The 19,459-nt window shown below is 42.1% G+C and overlaps 1 long non-coding RNA gene across 1 annotated transcript; it reads right to left on the bottom strand.

The window, feature by feature from the left end:
• Positions 1–3,503: 3,503 nt before the first annotated feature.
• LOC116485094 (uncharacterized) lies at positions 3,504–19,071 on the bottom strand. The gene is made up of 4 exons (XR_004252747.1): positions 18,999–19,071; positions 16,682–16,743; positions 15,763–15,852; positions 3,504–5,321 (listed from the first exon to the last, which is right to left on the bottom strand). It is a non-coding gene; the product is annotated as an uncharacterized LOC116485094 (long non-coding RNA).
• Between the last annotated feature and the right edge of the window lie 388 nt (positions 19,072–19,459).

Here is a 19,459-nt window from a genome sequence, read left to right as displayed (position 1 = left end):
TGGCTAATTTTTTGTTTTTAGTAGGATGCAGTTTCACCATGTTGGCCAGGCTGGTCTCCAACTCTTGACCTCAGGTGATCCAGCCACCTCAGTCTCCCAAAGTGCTGGGATTACAAGTGTGAGCCACCATGCCTTGTCCTGCATGGTCTTTCTCTTTGTCCCATGATGTTATGCAAAAAAGGTCTCTGTCTAGAGAAGATGTCCTAGGTAATTGCCATGCCAGGGCCACCACTTCTTTGGCTGGGCCATGGAAGAAGTATCTATGCCAAGAAAGGGTCTGGGCCTTGGAAAAAATGTTTTCCTCATGCCCTCACACAGCAAGGGCAGACCAGCTAGGACTCTTTTAATGGGATATACCCAGGGTCCTCTTCCGAACTGCAGAGCCTGTAAAATTTGTACCAAGCTTGTTCCTTCCCAGCAGCCCTGCCTTTTGATAAACTTCGATTTCACCAGCTGTTTTATTTGCTCCTGCTTTATTTATGCCTCTCTTGTCTCCTCTACCAGCCACACAAACATGGGGCACCCACTGGAATGTTGCTATGTCTTTAAGTGAAATTCACATAACATACCATTAACCATTTTTAAGTTTATAATTCAGAGGCATTTATACATTCACAATGTTTTGCAAATGTCACCTTTACCTACTTGCAAAACATTTTCATCAACCCAAACATGAACTCCACACCCATTAAACAGTCCCTCCCCCTTTCCCCCCACCTGCCCTAGCTCCTGGCAACCAGTGATGCAGTTTCTGTCTCTATGGTTTTACTTATTCTGGATATTTCATATAAGTGGAATCATACAATTTATGGCTTTCAATGTTTGGCTTCTTACAGTTGCCAGGATTTTTTCAAGGTTCATCCATGTCGTAGCATGTGTCAGGACTTCGTTCATTTTCATGGATGAATAATATTCCATTGCATGGATATACTATTTTTTGTTTATCCATTCTTGATGAATGTTTGGGTTTATTGCTATTGCTATGCCCTCTGTTTTCTTTGTTTACTTCCTTTTTTGGGCAGAGAACCCTAGGCTAAAATTGTTGACCATGGACTCATGGGCATCTTGAAAAAGTGACATACACAGTGTGTAGACTCTGGGGGACTGAGCTTTACCATTCCAGAAAGTGTTTGTCTCTCTCTTTCTGAAAGGACTTTCTGACTTGATCAGCCACCAGCTTGGGACTAACAGCCCTTCCTGCATGTGTGCTCTTCCTCAAACGAGTAGCGCTTGCACTTTCCATGGAAAGAGCTGCTTTTGTCTTCCTTTCCTGGGAACTCAGCATCACTCTTGCAGGTTGTCTTTCCTGTCTCATAAGCTTGCTTTTTGCTTATATTTGTTGCTCTCACATTTCCCCAAAGACTCATAACTTCTCATACTCCAAGCACAGAGGTAGGGCTTGGAGGTTGTGATATAAACCCAGCAAGTGGCTAGCTCTTTTCAGTGTTCATGTTTTCCCCACTTGAATGTGGGGCCTATGGAAATGTTAAGTTGCCTTGCAGTTTCAGAAATGCCAAGTGCTAAAAACATTACGTGCTTAATGGAAGGCCTAGGTGAGTGTGATTTTAAAAAACCTCAGCTATTGGGCTCCTCATGGCTAATGGCAATAACACTGCTGCCCAGGTGGGCTTTGAAGGACAGGCCATAATTCTCACTTGGGGCTCTGCTCACTCCACAAGTCATTCCAGGTCCATCTTCAGTTTTATAACGTTACCAGGGTGCCCATTGGTATTAAAGCCCACGGCTGCCCAAGAATTCTCCTCTGTCAGTTGTATCAAGTGTGTCCCTATAAGCTCTACCATGCACCTCCAGTCCTAGGGCTAGAGCTGGTTTTGGCTTACTTTCCTCATTGAGACAGTTTAGGTTCACCCAGAGGTGACCCTACACTTGTAAAATCCCCAGTCTGCTGGCATGATTAAGCGATAGCTCTTTATTTTTATTTTTATTATTTTTTTAATATATAGAGTCTTACTCTGTCACCTAGGCTAGAGTGCAGTGGAACGATCTCGGCTCACTGGAACTTCCACCTCCCAGGTTCAAGTGATTCTACTGCCTCAGCCTCCAGAGTAGCTGGGATTACAGGTGTGCCCACACCTGGCTAATTTTTTTTTTTTGGTATTTTTGGTAGAGAAGGGGTTTTGCCATGTTGGCCAGGCTGGTCTCGAACTCCTGACCTCAAGTGATACGCCCGCCTCGACCTCCCAAAGTTCTGGGGTTACAGGCGTGAGCCACTGTGCCTGGCCGACAGCTTTCTAAATGTGCAGAGTGTTCTCTACCATGAAGCCCAGGTGGGCCCTTATGACATATGGGGAAACCACTTCTAGCTGCATAGCACGTTGGGGGGCCTTGCTGGGCCCTTGTAGCCCACACCACTGATGCCTCCTTTAGTTTGTACTTTTAAATTACAAGAGTGAGAGGATCACATCACAAAGCCAAAGATTTCAGTTCTATTCTGGATGAAAGAAAAATTTATCCTAGCCCTCTCTATCAATGTGTGCCTAATGAGTTAGAAACAAAAACCCATAAAGTTTTCCTGTCACTGTGAGGCTTGATTCACCTGTTTATTCAGGCTTTTCCTGGAGTTGGGGTGACTGACAGGTTGCGTGTGATGGAAGGGCCTCCTGGAGACCCATGAATGACATCTGGGCCACTGTATTTTAGGACGATGTTCATTAGATCAGAGCTGTGGACAGGGAGGAATGTTTTCATTACAAGGCTTGGTGCAGCTTCATGAGAAAAGGAATCTACGGAAAGCTTCCAACACCCAAATTATGCTGCAGGCACAGGACCAATGGTGGCACTCTCTCTCCTCCACTCCCTCCTGCCTGACCCTCCCCTGTCAGCACTGTCTCAATTTAGTTATAAGCAAGACCAAGCAGAAGTTCTCCCTTACCACCTCCCTCCACGTCATTACACAAGCACCTTCCAGAAAGAACACAAAGGTCAGCTCTGAGAATTCTAGGGTAATCCGCTTCGTGACCTGCAGTGGAAAGAATTTGGGCCTTGTGCCAGCAGGCTGATGCCACGAAGATTAACTAGTATTAAAAACAGGGTGGAGAACCCCATCAATAAATAAGAGGAAGTAAGATTTGGGACTGCTTCTGCAGCCTGATTAAATAGGGAGTTTTATCAGGGGAAATTCTGCACCCATATGGGGGCTCACCCTGGGTCCTCGGTGCTCACACTGCCCTCTCCTCCTACTCTCTCCTGCCATGTGCCTGTCTCCTGGGGACAGTCCCCCCAGTATTGTCCAAAAAGCTCACACCTCCATGGTATATTCTGGATAAATGCAATCAGTGAGGAATGTTTCTCTGTGAAATGGGACCTGAGGCTTGAGGTCCTTAGGTTTGGCATGAAAGGAGAAAGGGGAGGTGGGACAGCCCCAGCCCCAGGGAGTCTCTCCCTGTCTGCTCCAGGCCCTTGGCTGGGCACATTATGCAGGCTGACTTGATGTATACTCCCTGTAAAGTACAAATGATTATATTCCAGATGAAGAAACATGGTCTCAGAGAAGTTAAGTTTATTTATTTTGCTCCTTGCTGTTCTCGAAAGATTTGAGGTATTTAACAAAAGTGCTTATGATTCAAAAGGAAAACAATACAAGCTTGATGGGGAGAGGGAAGATAAAGGCAATGCTTGGAAGGCGTGATAAGCTACCCAGAAATGTACACCACGCTGGGCTGGTCGAGTGGTCAGAGGTGGCCATACATTTGGCTCGGGGTTTCCTAGAAGCCAAAACAGAAGGAACACGATTTATATTTAGAAAAGTGAAGCAACTGACACAGGAAGTAGAGTAGCCAGGATTTGAACCCAGGTTTATCCAACGCCAAAGCTCATTCATTCCCTCATTTGTTTGTAAGGTGGGACTTGTGTTGTGGTCTTCAATGGAGGCTGAGGTCCAAGTCACAAGAAGCTCAACTGCAAGTCCTGCCACACAGTGACGACAGCCACCAATGTGCTGTCAAGATTTGGATCAAACACTCCATGCCAGGCTCATCAAGAAGCAGCTAGATGGGGTCTATCCCCTACGCATTCCCCTCCCAGTGGCCCCACCCTAGCCTGCCCATATGGGTCCTCCTAGCACCCAGGCCATGTGTGCTAAGGGGCTGACATCTCATCAAGGGAGAGGGGATGCTTTCCCTTCTTGGATGCCACAGTAAAGACTGGGGAACCATATGAAGGGAAACTAGTTGGCTGGAGGTTTGCTGAGCTGTAGAACCCACAGGCTCACCCTATGCTGTCACCATAATTCAGCATGTTGAGAGAGCTTTGGACAGGTCAATCTGGACCCCTGGAGGGCGAGGGAACATGAATGTAAAGACTGGTGTCCACACAGGCCTATGGAGTTCTGAAGGCAGAGGTCTCCTGGAGTCGTTGGTACCAGTCAGACTTGATGGGATTGTGGAGCAGTGTCTCTGGGAAGAGGAGAGGGCAGCTCCAACCCTATCACGTTCTCCACAGCCCTTGGAGGGCAGGAAAAGTATCTCAGAAAGTTGTCTTCTTCTCGGCTCATTCTTAGAAGAGTTATCAGGGCAGGTAAAAACAAAAACCAGAACCCCAAAATCCTTTAAGGTAGAGACTTTGAACAAATTGTTGAAATCTATTAAGTCCTTAGTTTGTTCATCTATGAAATGGGCATAAGACCCTCTCCTCCACCCCCCTAAATTTTTTGAGGCTTCGCTGAAATTGATATAGTATGTCTTTCATGGGCCTGACTCACATGGGTCACTTGAAACATGGTTGTGGAATCTGGTTTCATGTTATCTTTGTTTTTGTCGTATTCTTTTTTTTTTTTTTTTTTTTTTTTTGTGCGTTCTGTTCTGAGGAATCCCCAGGATATACTGTTCTTGTGAATTGTAGTCCTGTCTTCTTACTTGTATTGCAAAAATTCCTGAGCCCACTCAAGTTGTTTCTGTCTCCATCTGCCAGAGGGGAACACTAGAATCAGAAGGTTAAAAGCTCCCCAGGTGATTCTGTAGTGAAGTATGAGTACTTCTGCCTCGGGCTATGCTTGGCAATCCTGAGTGGAGTGTAGGTGTTATCTACCCCTTGCTCAAATAGCACTCCTCTGCTTTTATAAAATGTGTGAAATTCCCACGAGGCTTTCACCTTGGCCTGAAAAGCAAAGTTATTTAAAAAGAGTGCAGAGAGCCATTGTTAACTACTAATATTCCAGCTCTGATGGCTTATTGGATCAGCTCATCAACCTCAGATGTCCCTGAAGGAGTAGGGCTTCTAAATAGACGCCCTTTGATGAGCAAGTGGGTGAGAATTATTCCAAGCCATAGAATCTTGCTTGGGCAGCCAGTGAGAGGTGGTACCTTGAAGAGGGAAGAAAGGGGAATAGAAAAGGAAGCCAGTCTCTCTCATTTAATTAGGCTTTGTATCATGAATAATTTTTTCACTTTTTATTTAGAAATAATTTCATTCTGTAAAGTAAATAGATTAAAAACATTTCTGGCATATAAAGTTATAAAAATAGTACAAGGACTTTCTTGTATATGTTGCTCAGCTTCTTCAAATATTAACCTCTCGGAAACCAATTCTATGATCAAAACCAGAAAACTAACATTGATAGGAAAGAACTTTACAATGAGAATTACAAACCATTGCTCAAAGAAATCAGAGATGATTCAAACAAAGGGAAAAACATCCCATGCTCATGGATAGGAAGAGTCAATATTAAAGTGGCCATACTTCCCAAAACAATTTACAGATTCAGTGCTATTCCTATCAAACTACTAATGACATTCTTCACAGAACTAGTAAGAAAACTATTTCAAAATTCATATGGAACCAAAAAACTCGAATAGGCTAGGCAATCCTAAGCGAAAAAACAAAGCTGGAGACATCACATTACCCAACTTCAAACTATACTACAGGGCTACAGTAACCAAAACAGCATGATACTGGTACCAAAACAGGTACATAGACCAATGGAACAGAACAGAGAGCTGAGAAATAATGCCACACATCTATGATCATCTGATCTTTGACAAAGCTGACAAAAACAAGCAATGGGGAAAAGGCTGTCTATTCAATAAATGGTGCAAGGATAACTGGCTAGCCATATGTAGAAGATCAAAACTGGATCCCTTCCTTACACCATATACAAAAATCTACTCAAGATGAATTAAATACTTAAATGTAAAACCGCAAACTATAAAAATCCTGGAAGTCGACCTAAGCAATACCATCCTGGACATAGGAATGGACAAAGATTTCATGACAACATCAAAAGCAAAAATTGACAAATGGGATCTAATTAAACTTAAAAGCTGCACAGTGAATGAAACTATCAACAGAGTAAACAGCCTACAGAATGGGAGAAAATGTTTGCAAATTATATATCTGACAAAGGTCTAATATCCAGAAACTATAAGGAACTTAAAAACAAATTTACAAGAGAAAAACAACCCCACTAAAAAGTGGGCAAAGGACAAGAATAGATACTTTTCCAAAGAAGACACATATGCAGCCAACAAGCATATGAAAAAACTCACTATCACTGATCATTAGAAAAATGCAAATCAAAATCAAAAAGAGATACCATCTCACACCAATCAGAATGGATACGAAAAAGTAAAAAAATAACAGATGCTGGCAAAGTTGCAGAGAAAAGGGAACACTTAGACACTTGGCAGGAGTGTAAATTAGTTCAACCATTGTGGAAAGCAGCATGATGATTCCTCAAAAAGCTAAAAACAGAACTACCATTTGACCCAGCAATCTCATTACTGGGTATACACCCAGAGAAATATAAATCTTTCCACCATAAAGACATGTGCATGCATATGTTCACTGCAGCACTATTCACAATAGCAAAGACATGGAATCAACATAAATGCCCATCAATGATAGATTGGGTAAAGAAGATATGGCACATATACACCATGCAATACTACGCAGCCAGAAAAAATGAGGTCATGTCTTTCACGGGAACATGGATGGAGCTGGAGGCTCCTTAGCAAACTAATGCAGGAACAGTAAACCAAATACCATGTGTTCTCATTTATAGGTGGGAGCTAAATGATGAGAACTTATGAACACAAAGAAGGGAACAACACACTGGGCTCTACTTAAGGTTGGAGAGGAGCAGAAAAAATAACTATTGGGTACTAGGCTTAGTACAAAAGTGATGAAATAATCTGTATAACAAACGTCTGTGATATGAGTTTACCTATATAACAAACCTGCACATGTACCCCTGAACCTAAAATTAAAAAACCCAGCTCAGTGATCAAAACCAGAAAATTAACATTAACATGAAACAAATTACAGATTAATTCTGTAGAATTCAATTAAAATTTGATTTCAAATTAAATCATTCAGATTTCTTCAGTTATCCTACAAATATCCTTTTTTTCTGGTCCAGGATCCCATCCAGGATCCCATATTACATTTAGTTGCCATATTTTTTTCCCAGCATCCTTTAACCTAGAACAGTCTGTCTGTGTTTTTTTAATGACTGATGCTTTTGAAGAGTACTAACTGGCTGTTTGTAGGATGAACGCCAGTTTGGGTTTGTCTGATATCTCCTCTTGATTCAATTTAGGTTATTCATTTTTGGCAGGAATACCACAAGAGATGATGTTGTTCCCTACTAAGGGCATTACAGGAGGTGGCACAAGATTAAATGTTTGCATTTTTAGAAGAACATCTTAGAAGGGCATATACTTATTTTTACAATGAATACAGGTTTTAGCAATAATGAAGAACAGGTGAAGCTGCATCCCCAACCTGCTCTATAAGCTCTCCTTCTCTGCCCTCCTGCACCACGTCTTAACCCTAGTGCTTGGCTTTTCTTTCCACATGCTTCCTTCGCTAAGCATGTCTGCCTAGAATGTAAGGACTCCTCTTAGAGGGGCGAAGTACTTCGGGAAAGATTTGTACAATTGCTCATGAAAAGAAGCCAAAGAGTAATAAAAATGTAGTGACTGCTTCTATTTAAGCACATTTTTTTTTTTGGAAAGAAAATTGGATATAATAAAAGTTGAATGTGGTTGAAGAAACAAAGACATTTATGCATCTGTGTGTGTGCAAGATTTGCCAGTAAGGGAAAAACTTAAACTGCAGAAAATATAGTTGTTAGTACAAAATTAGCTCATGTTTCAAGTGGGTAGGAGTGAAATAATTCAAAATAGTATATAAAGAGAGGAGCTGAATGGAACTGTGAATGAGAAAGTAAGAGCCAGGACATTTTTGCCTGCCCTGCACAGTTAGAGGTCACATAATTTTAGGATAAACTTGGCCAGAGTGACAGCATCCAGAATGTGCTTGTGTTGCATGGATGGATCGTTCGCCTCGCTTGGGTCCTTTAGGAATAGATTAAAAGATTTAGCATAGGAAAAGTATTAAGAGCACCAAAGATGAACTTCAATTTTATAATTGTTCATCCATTTGATGATGTTGGCTGAGGTCAAGAAAAAAATAACCAGAGAATAAGTGGGCTTTATTTTTAGAGTTTGATGCCAATGACCTTATTTTTGGAGAAAATCATATTGTACTCAACTTAAAAGAGGAAAACAAAAGAGAAAAGGACAAAATACACAGAAACAAGAAAATACACAGAAAAACATTTCCTGGATCAAACACTTAAACATTTTGGCATCCTTTAAGATCTCTTTTTATCCATATACCCACAGAGAGGTTTGCCATCTTATAATGAGACTACACATGCTGGTTTCTATCCTGCTCTCTTTTTAGTCCTTCTCTTTTTCTGCTTAAAAGTAACAACTGCTTATTGTAAAGAAAAAAAAATCAAACATTTTAGATCATATGTTTAATCCAAACATATGATGCAGAATATGAAAATCTCCCCTAGTGATAATCATTTAAATAGTTCGATGTATGTTACTTGATTTTCTTTATATGGTCTTGGAGCTTAGTTTTTTCACATAATGTATCTTAGGCCTAATACCTTTCTGATGGATGTAGAGGGGGTCACTTGACCTTTTTGGCATTCAAAGTTTCTTTTCTTTGGAATACGGTGGTATGAAATGTGAATTGATCACCTGCCTCTTAAGAGTTTCTCTCATTTCTTATTCTATATTTTGGGGGCATCTGTCTCCACTAGCTACCTCATCTCTGTTCAAAATTCTCCTGCATTGACTTCACGACACTGCTTCCCATCCCGCCACCCTCTCCTTCCTCCCTGCTCTCCTCAAACCAAGGGCTCATTGCCGTTTCCTGATCCCTTGTCCAGTGTCCAGACTGGTTTCTCATCTTGTTTCTCACACATGGCTCTTTCTCCCCCAACTCTGGCTTGGATCCCACCGCCCCACGGGTCTTCCTCCAGGGTGACTGCGTACCTCCTACAGCTTCAGCTCTTAAGCGGGACCCTAACTGGGAATCTGTATTTGTTTCCTAAGGCTGCTGTAACAGAGTACCACAAACTGGGAGGCTCACAACAACAGAAATGTTTTCTCTACCGTTCTGAATGCTAGAAGTCTGAAATCAAGGTGTTGGCTGGCTATGGTCCCTCTGAGGGCTCTAGGGGAAGACCTTTCCTTGCCTAAAGTTCTAGCTTCTGCTGGTTGCCTGCGATTCTTGACACTCTTTTGTTTGTAAATGCATCACTCTGTTAAAAAAAGAGTCAAACTGTAAAATGGTAGAAGAGATGTATTCTGAGCCAAATACAAGAGACAAATGGCTCATAACACAGCCCTCAGGAGATCCTGAGAACATGTGTCCAAGGTGGTCAAGGTACAGTTTGGTTTTATACATTTTAGGGAGACATGAGACATCAAATACACGTAAGATGTACATTGGTTTTGTCCAGAAAGGGGGGACAACTGGAAGCTTCCAGGTCATAGGTGGATTCAAAGATTTTCTGATTGATGATTGGTTGAAAGAGTTAAGTTATTGTCTAAAGACTTAGGAATGTCTGGGTTAAGATGATAGGTTGCGAGACCAAGGTTTTATCATGCAAGTAAGGCCTCCAGGTAGCAGGCTTCAGGGAGAATAGATTGTAAATGCTTCTTATCAGATGTATAAGTCTGATAAGTCCATTTCCAAGTAAGATCACATTCGGAGGTGCCAGATACGCATCCATTTTGGGGGGATCTTATTCAACCGAGTACACTGCTGTAGGTTATATTACCACTTTCCTTTTAGACATTTCTTTCTTTCTTTCTTTCTTTCTTTCTTTCTTTTTTTTTTTTTTTTGAGATGGAGTCTCACTCTGTTGCCCAGGCTGGAGTGCAGTGGCATGATCTTGGCTCACTGCAAGCTCCACCTCCCAGGTTCACGCCATTCTCTTGCCTCAGCCTCCTGAGTAGCTGGGACTACAGGTGCCCACCACCATGCCTGGTTAATTACTTTTTTTTTTTTTTTGTATTTTTAGTAGAGACGGGTTTCACTGTGTTGGCCAGGATGGTCTTGATCTCCTGACCTCGTGATCCTCCTGCCTCGGCCTCCCAAAGTGCTGGGATTACAGGCTTTAAGACATTTCTTTGTTCATGTTCCACAGACGTTTTCAACTCAATATGTCAAATAATAACCTTATTTTCACACCAATCCTCTAAGCAGAACCTGCTCCTTCTGAAGGGATTAATGGAGTCACTTTCCTTCCAGTAACAGGCTAGGGATCTTGGCATTTTTCTTTCTTTTCGTCTCAACAATCACTTGCCAGGCTCTCTGACTCCTCCGTCAGCTATTTTCACATCCAGCCCTTCCTTGAACCATCACAGTCACTGTCCTTGTGTAGAGCTTTGACTCTGATGCCTGGAGAGGCCAGAGAACAAATGTAAATGATGAAAAGGGGTTGTGACACAGCAGGGAGGGACATGGACTCTGGTGGGCTGACAAGCTGGCCTCCTCTAGAAGTATTCAAATCTAATTCCACCTCCTCCTCCTCCAAAACTCTGTTGGAGCTCTCAGTCTTCCTGTGTGCAACCCAGGTTCCACTCCTTGTTGTCTCCAGCCTGGGTTAAAGTGATCATTTCTTTCTTTTTTCTTTTCTTTTTTTTTTTTTTTTTAAGACGGAGTCTTGCTCTGTCACCCAGGCTGGAGTGCAGTGGTGCGATCTCGGCTCACTGCAACCTCCGCCTCCCTGGTTCAAGTGATTCTCCTGTCTCAGCCTCCTGAGCAGCTGGGATTACGGGCGCATGCTGCCACACCTGGCTAATTTTTTGTATTTTTTTTTAGTAGAGATGGGGTCTCACCGTGTTAGTCAGGATGGTCTCGATCTCCTGACCTCGTGATCTGCCCGCCTCGGCCTCCCAAAGTGCTTGGGATTACAGGTGTGAGCCCCCACGCCCGGCCTAAAGTGATCATTTCTTAAATACATTACCCATGGTAGCCCCAGTCCATCCATGACAGAGAGACTTTCCTGAAATACAGATTGGAAGCTGCTATTTTCTCTATTAAATTGTACCAGGGTTTTCCGTTCTCTATGCTGGTGACTGGCTTCCAGTATGCAGACACACACATTAGGCAGTGTGCAAGAGGTGGACAGGAGGGAAATTTTGCAACTATGTATATTCTGATGTTAAAAAAGATGGAGGCCGGTTGCAGTGACTCACACCTGCAGTCCCAGCAGTTTGGGAGGCTGAGGCAGAAAGGTCGTTCGAGCTCAGGAGTTCCAGACCAGCCTGGGCAACATAGCAAGACCTCATCTCTACTAAAGATAAAAGAAATCAGCTGGGCATGGTGGCCTACGCCTGCAGTCCCAGCTACTTTGCAGGCTGAGGGGAGAGGATTGCTTGAGCCTAGAAGGTCAAGCCTGCGGTGAGCTATTGCACTGCAGCTTAGGTGACAGAGCACAGCCTACAGAGGAGCCAAAGCTTCACCAAAGTGCAAAGAGGGTGCCAGTGGAATTCATCCTAATACTGCAATGGACTTGAGCCCAGGGACAAGCTTTTAGTATCTAGTTTTAACTAAGCACTAGTAAAATGGACAAGGGGCTTAAAAATTGCTTCAAGGACTGAAGAAGATACTAGTGTTGAAGTGCAAACAAACAAGAAGTTAAGTCTGGTTCAAGCCCTTGGTCAGCTGCTTTATGAGGTGACAGCAATGACAATCTATGCAAGCAGTTGGCTAAACAAATTCAAAGTTGTCAAGAAGACTGTTTGAAATGCAAATGTTAAATAAAAGTGTTGCTAGGTAAATGTACATTGTGCTTTGAGGATGTGCCTCTGCCGGTATGAGGCCATCGCAATCAGCAAGGCATTTAAACTTAAAATCCTCCCTTTAAGTTAATATATATTTTTATCTTTCATAAGATAGTATGACACATTAATGTAGTGAATCAGATATATAATTTCTAAGTAAATAAACAGAAATACCTATATTAGGGTTATGTGCTTAGAGTTTTTTTAATGAATGGAGTGTGTGATCACAAGTTTGGAAAACAGTGGCCTACAGAGTCAGGTTCATGCTCCTTAGCACTGCATGTCAGGCCGGTAGTCACAGCGCCTAACCTTCTTTTTAACCTCGCCTCCACTCTATCTCTCTCCATGGGTGAAATCTATGGCTTATGTGTCCTGCTATGGTTTGACTGTATTCCCCAAAAAGTGCGTGTTGGAAACTTAACTGCTGATGCAGCAGTGTTGGGTGGTGGGGCCTAATGAGATGTGATTTGGCCATGAGGGCAGAGTGAATGTGGTGTGAATGCCATTGTCACAGGAGTGGATTCATTACTGTGGGAGTGGGTTTGTAATAAAACAAGGAGTTTGGCTCCTTTTCCTGATAACTTTTACCATGTTTTGAGGCAGAAAGAAGGCCCCTGACAGAGGGCAGCCCCTTGTTCTTGGACTTACCAGCCTCTAGCATTGTGAGAAATAAATTTCTGTTTATTATGAATTACCCGGTCTGTGGCAGTCTGCTATAACAGCACAAACGGACTAAAGCCAATTTGCACACTGGGCTCCTTGGCTTCGGTTTTTTTCTCTGCCTGTCAAAGCTCATTCTCCTTGCCCAGTCTCCTCCTCTTGTAACCTTTCTCTCCTCTCCAAGGTGGGATCAAACGCCACCTCTCCTGAGTCTGTCCTTGTTCTCAGTCACTCTTTTATTCCTGTCTGTCTGCTCTTGCTCACGTGGTTTCTCACACCTCTGTTCAGCTTCTATGCTTGGGCAGGTGCTGCTGGCTTTGTGTGTGTGTGTGTGTGTGTGTGTGCGCGTGCACACGTGTGCGTGTGTGCTGACCCTGTGCTGGGTGACTGGAAGCTCCCTGAGGAGGAGCCTGACTATTCCTCATTCTTTGTCACCCCTCCTCTTCCCTTCTCTACTCCAACAAGGCACTTATCCATTCAATGCATTTTTTACAGAACTGACCTTTTTTTTTTTTAAAATGTTCTCATATTAATGACCTTTTATACTTGAGCACAGTCTACATTTCCTGTACAAAGAATGAGGATCATTAGTAATTGAGGAAATGATGAAATCCAGCCATTCTGACACTGTTCCTTATCTAGGATCTCTTGCTTTCTCCCCAAAGCTGCTTATTGGGGAAGTGTTTACAGTGATCGAACATGGCGAAAGAGCAGAGGACAAATCTCAGAAGGACAATGAGATAAAAATGGAAGATTTTCCTTCTGGTTCTTTTGTTACAAAAGCCTTGTTTTAAAAACAAATTTATCTACCTGCCAATAGCAGAAGGCACTTCTTGGCTAGAAAAGCATTTTCTTTTCCTTTTTCAATTCTCTAAAACTTACATTGTATCCATTTTTAGGCAAAACAAAAACTTTTTTTTTTTTTTTAAAAACCTGGGTATGAACAAGTTATAAATGTTAACTGCAAAAGAAGGGAGCTTTTATAGTCAGTATTACCTATGTTGGTACTAACCTCAGAAACGGCTACTGAAGGGAGCCGTATGTGGCAAGAGGCTGCCAGTTCTGTGGCTTTCTTGTTTGCCTGCTGCATGACTTTGGAGAGCTGCCTAGAATGACCTTTATTGTTTATGTTTGAGCTGCACATGTAACAGTGAAGAGAAATCTAACATAATTGACTCCATCTTGCTTCTAACCTCACAAGCTAACTGCCTTTTCTCATTTCTGCATGCAGGCCAAGGTAACTATGGTAGAAATTTAGTTTATAGTTTAATTTAAAGCAAAGGTGATAACAGTCCCTTCCCAAAACTAACCCCTGAGGAGATAAGGAGGGTATACGCACTAATAACCATGTTATGTTAAAAATGTACAGGAGCCTTGTGACCTGACCAAGGACAAGATGATTTGCGACCTTTTGGACTCCTGCTGATGCCCAGATGTCTGCGGTCACTTGTCACTGCCTGACCTCAACCCCTAACCTCCTCCTTGTTTCCCTTTCCGCAATATAAAAACAAGCTTGAGATTCATGCCTTTATTTTTATTTTTTCAAGATGGAGTCTTGCTCTGTTGCCCAGGCTGGAGTGCAGTGGCACGATCTCGGCTCACTACAACCTCCACCTCCCAGGTTTAAGCGATTCTCCTGCCTCAGCCTCCTGAGTAGCCGGGATTGCAGGCATGTGCCACCACGCCCAGCTAATTTTTGTATTTTTAGTAGAGATGGGGTTTCACCATGTTGACCAGGCTGCTCTCAAACTCCTGACCTCATGATCCGCCCGCCTTGGGCTCCCAAAGTGCTGGGTTTACAGGCATGAGCCACTGTGCCTGGCCGAGATTCATGCCTTCAAAGATGGTTCTTTACAGCACTAGTCTACCATCTTCTTGGTTTGTTGGCCATTGAAATAGTCGTTTTGCTTGCCCCAACACCTTGTCTCTTGAGTTACTAGCTATTGTGCAGTGAGTGGTGTGAGTTTTGGACTTGACAACACACATACAAACCAAACAAAAAAGTAATTTTCAATTATAAATCTCTTATAGTGTGTTTAAGCAAGTATAAGAACAAGCATATGTTGTAAGAATGATAAAAAGACAATATCTAGTTTTGGCCAAGTGGTGGGGCAAAGCACTTCTTGTCTCCTGTTGGCAGGAGTTTGAATTGGTGTAATTTTTCTGAAAGAAAATTTGGAAAAATTCTTTAAACACTAGAAGTGCATATTTTTTGATGTAACAATGCCATTTCTAGCAATGTATTCTAAAGATATAATTACAGTTTTGAACAGAGGTTTAGCTATAAGGATGTTCACTGTAGCATCGTTTATAATAACAATGAAAATTAGAAATGACTTACATGTCCAATAATAGAATATTGGTAAAATAAATTATAGTTTTTCCATACAACAGAATAATTAGCAGCCAGTACAAACTGAGCTGTAGCAGAATTTTTAATGATACAATATATTGTTAAGTCAATTAAGCAGGCCATAAATAGTACATTCAGCCTGATTGTAATTTGTTACAAAAAAAAAGTGTGTGCAACTTTGATTTTCCAGCTTATTCTAGCAACAAGAGGCTACACTTGTTTTTTAGTATTCATATCCTGTGGTTCTATTCCCCATCTAGTTTGATTGCACGATATTCTTCTAGAAGATTCCCCTTCCCTGTATCTCATTACCTTAGCCTGGAGCTTCATTTCTTTGCAGGGCACCTCTTGTTCCCTTAATATCTCTCTTCATGAGGCTTTGCAGAAACATGGACAATGGATTAATTCTCCAAATGCAGGTTAGACTGAGCTGTGATGTATAATGCAACTTTGCTGAGTGCTTGGGTATAGTATGTGGAAGTTCCAAACAAAAAAGAAAAACTTAAAATTGATTATGAGATACATTTGCTCCTAGAAAACTCAAGCTTGTGTCAGTTTCACCCACTGTGTCCTGTACTGGCTGTTTCTTTCCTTTTCATCCAGCCCATGGCCATTTTGCAAGGACTAGCTTATTACCTCTTTTCAGAGTGTCCTTCAGCTTTTCTCTTCCCAGGAGTCCTTGCCACCAACCTCCCTGAGACCCCCAAAGAGGGAAAAACAGCTTCCCTAAAAGGAAACATAATTTGTAGAAATTAATTCCACCCACATGAAGGATAGTTACATTCACATTAATTGTGCTAAGTGATTTAACCTAGTGTGTGAAACCTCCCCATTTCAGAATGGGAGTTCAGAAAAGGCCATGAAAGAGATCTTTTTCTTGCCACACCTCTTACTCCCCCAAACAAAAGGACAACCTGACTCAAAAAGAAGCATCAGCTATCATTCTGGAATGCAAAACTTCTTGTGATAACAAAGGAAAATACTATATCGTTCCCCTATGCTTTTGCTTTTTACCAATAGTGTTAATAACAACAAAAAAGAAATTCAGTGTCAACTAGAACACTTATTCTACCTATATATGGGTGTAGAAAACCCTTGAGATGTGCCCTAAAATATAAGCAATAATGACCTCTAGGTGAAGGGTTTATTAGTTATCTATTCCTGTGTAAGAAATCATCCTAGAATTTAGCAGCTTAACACAACAAACATTTATTATTTCACAGTTTCTGTGGGGCAGCAATGTGAGTGTGGCTAGTTGTCTTGGGGCCTCTCACAAGGCTGCAGTCAAGGTGGTCAAGTTCAAGGTCTGGGTCTTAGTTCAAGGCTCAACTGGGAAAGCCTGTGCTTCTACACTTACTCAGGTGGCTCAGGTACTGGCTGTTGGCTATGGGCAAGAGATGTTAGTTCCTTGCCATGTGAGCCTCTCAATAAGGCTACTTCCAATATGGCAGCAAGTTCTGTGTGTGTATGTGAGAGAGAAAGTGGTGGGGAGAGAGAGAGGGAAAGGCCATAGGCTTTTTAGTAGTCTAATGTGTTGGGGGTCCACAACACCCACCCCCTAGCTTTGATGACTCAGTAGGAGGACTCACAGGACTCAGCACATAGTCATACTCATGGCTGTGATTTATTACCGAGAAAAGATAAAGCAAAATCAGCAAAGGAAAAAGGTGCATGAAGTAAAGACCAGAGGGAACCAGGCACAACCTTCCAAGTCCTCTGACAGTGCAGTCATACAGGACAAACTTCTCCCCTAGCAGTGACCTGAAACACGTATGAGATGTTTGTCACTAGACAACCTCATGGAAGACCCAATTCCCAGGGTTTTTACTGTGGGTTAGTCACATTGACACCTGATGTCTAGCACATACCCATATTCTAGATTTCCAGAAGGAAGGCTGATGTTCAACATAACTATTGTTGGCACAAACAGCTTAGGCAGAAAGTGAGTCCTTCTTATCAGGGCATGGGGGGAACCCTTTCTCATGAAATGCAAAGGCCAGTCTTATAAGCAGGACTATCTAAGGAGAACAGTCTCAGGCCTGCTATGTTAACTCTTTTCTGCACACCTAATCTTAGAAATGACACCCATTGCATTTTGTGTATTGTGTTCATTAGAAGTGAGTCACTAGGTCCAGCCCCAGGCAAGGGGAGGAGCTTACAGAAGGACATAAATGCTAGGAAAGAAGTGTCACTGGGGGCTGTCTTAGTGACTACCCATTACATGGGGTGGTTTTACTTTTTCTCATTTGTATTTTCTGTTTTTCTCTCTAATGATATGTCGTACTTTTATAGTAAGAAAAAGCCATAAAAACATAATTATGTACACAACTTTGGTGGAAGAAAATTGGGCTTCCTGTTGGTACTGTCTACACACATAAGTGTGGATTTTTATGGTGTAATAATTCTCGATGGTGTTAGAGTTGGTGAAGTTACCTATGAGGAAACATTGGAATGTTTTTTAGTTATAAGTATAAGTGCTGGATTTAAAAAAAGTTTGGTGTTTTTAACAGCAGCAGCAGTGGTAGAGGAGCTGAAGTTGACAATAATTTGTGAAATGGCAGGATGTGGAGGCTAAGGGAAACTCACCAGGCTCCAGGAAGCTTCAGACCAAGGCAAATATTGTGCCTTGAGATGTTTGGCAAGAAACCCTGCAGGTCATTGTTTAATGTATGTCAATGTGGGGACAGCTGCAGGGACAGAATGAGGAGGTGTGTGGAGGGTGAAGGATGGAGCAGGGCACTTATACCCTGTGCTGTGGGTAGGGGGCTAGTGGCAGGGTAGCAATTTCACTGCTGCTCTGAAGGGGAAAGATGAGATCTGGGAGAGAAGGATGAGGTACCTCTTACCTCTCTGCTTTTTAGCTCAGAATTTCAGAGAGGATGGGACTCTGGCCTGGGAGAGGAAGATGAACCTATCATATAATGACTGAGAGCTGTTGCCTGCTGGTCTAGTGTTCATGGTAGCAAAGATGCCCACTAAACTTCAGAGGTAGACAATGGCACAGGGACTCAGGAGTACCCCTGCTGTCAGGCATCAGAATCATGAACATTTTATGAGAGAGAGGCGGGGGGCAGGGAAGGAGAAGAGCAATGCATTCAGAAGGTCTCCTCTAGCATCCACAACACCCCATACTTGCTTCATCTTTCTCCGCCACAGTCATTAAAACCTTCTAGTGTGCTATTATTATTTTATTTGTTTTTTGTCTTTTCTCTCCACCTTAATATAAGTTCTATGAGGACAGGGATTTTGTCTGTTTTGTGTCTGTTGTATAAACAGGCACTCAACAAACATTGTAAAATTGAATTAAAAAACACATATGCTAGTACTTCACATTCATTGCCTTGCTCTGTTGCTTATTGGTATTTAAATAAAACTGCATGTGTTTGCCTTTTAACTTTGTAAATTCATCTGTAGAGCTCCACGAACTTTAAAACAGATTTTTCAATATTATAAGAAAAGAAGCTAGACACAAAAGGCCACATATTGTATGATTCCGTTTATATGAGATGTCCAAAATACACTAATTCATAGAGATAGAAAGTAGATTAGTGGTTGCCAGGGCTGCGGGGCAGAGGGAGTAGAGAGTGACTGCTAATGGGTATGGGTTTCTTTTCTGGGCTAATAAAAATGTTCTAGAATTAGATAGTGATAATGGTGCACCACTCTGTAACTATACTAAAACCCACTGTAGGAGAGAAAAGTAATATACTTTCCTCATCTATTGCAAGGTTCATGACCGACACTCCTATAACAAAAGACAGATTAACAAGAGAAAAGGGTAACACATTTGTATTAGTCAGTTCTCATGCTGCTGATAAAGATATACCCAAGACTGGGTAATTTATAAAGAAAAAGAGATCTAATGGACTCACAGTTCTACATGGCTGTGGAGGCCTCACAATCATGGCAGAAGGGTGAAGGAGGAGCACAGTCATGTCTTACATGGCAGCAGGAGAGCTTGTGCGGGGGAACTGCCCTTTATAAAACCATCATATCTCATGAGACTTATTCACTATCATGAGAACAGCATGGGAAAAACTTGCCCCATGATTCAGTTCCTTTCCATTCAGTCCCTCCCATGACATGTGGAGATTATGGAAGCTACAATTCAAGATGAGATTTGGGTGGGAACACAGCCAAACCATATCAGCATTTATTCAACCAAAGTTTTATAGGACAGGAAAGACTTCAGAAATGAAGAACCCAAGACTCAGGGAAAAGTGTCTATTTTTGTACTTAGGTTTGATGAAGAATGGATAGTCATGTAGAAGTATAATTGGTCAAAAAGAAGGTGTGGCCTAATGGTAATAAACTGAGGGGAACATAGCAAGGC

The sequence above is a fragment of the Hylobates moloch genome, unplaced genomic scaffold (assembly GCF_009828535.3).
Source record: "Hylobates moloch isolate HMO894 unplaced genomic scaffold, HMol_V3 SCAFFOLD_16, whole genome shotgun sequence".
Taxonomy (NCBI): domain Eukaryota; kingdom Metazoa; phylum Chordata; class Mammalia; order Primates; family Hylobatidae; genus Hylobates; species Hylobates moloch.
The sequence above is the reverse complement of the archived record's forward strand: the minus strand, read 5'-3'. Positions and strand labels throughout refer to the sequence as shown.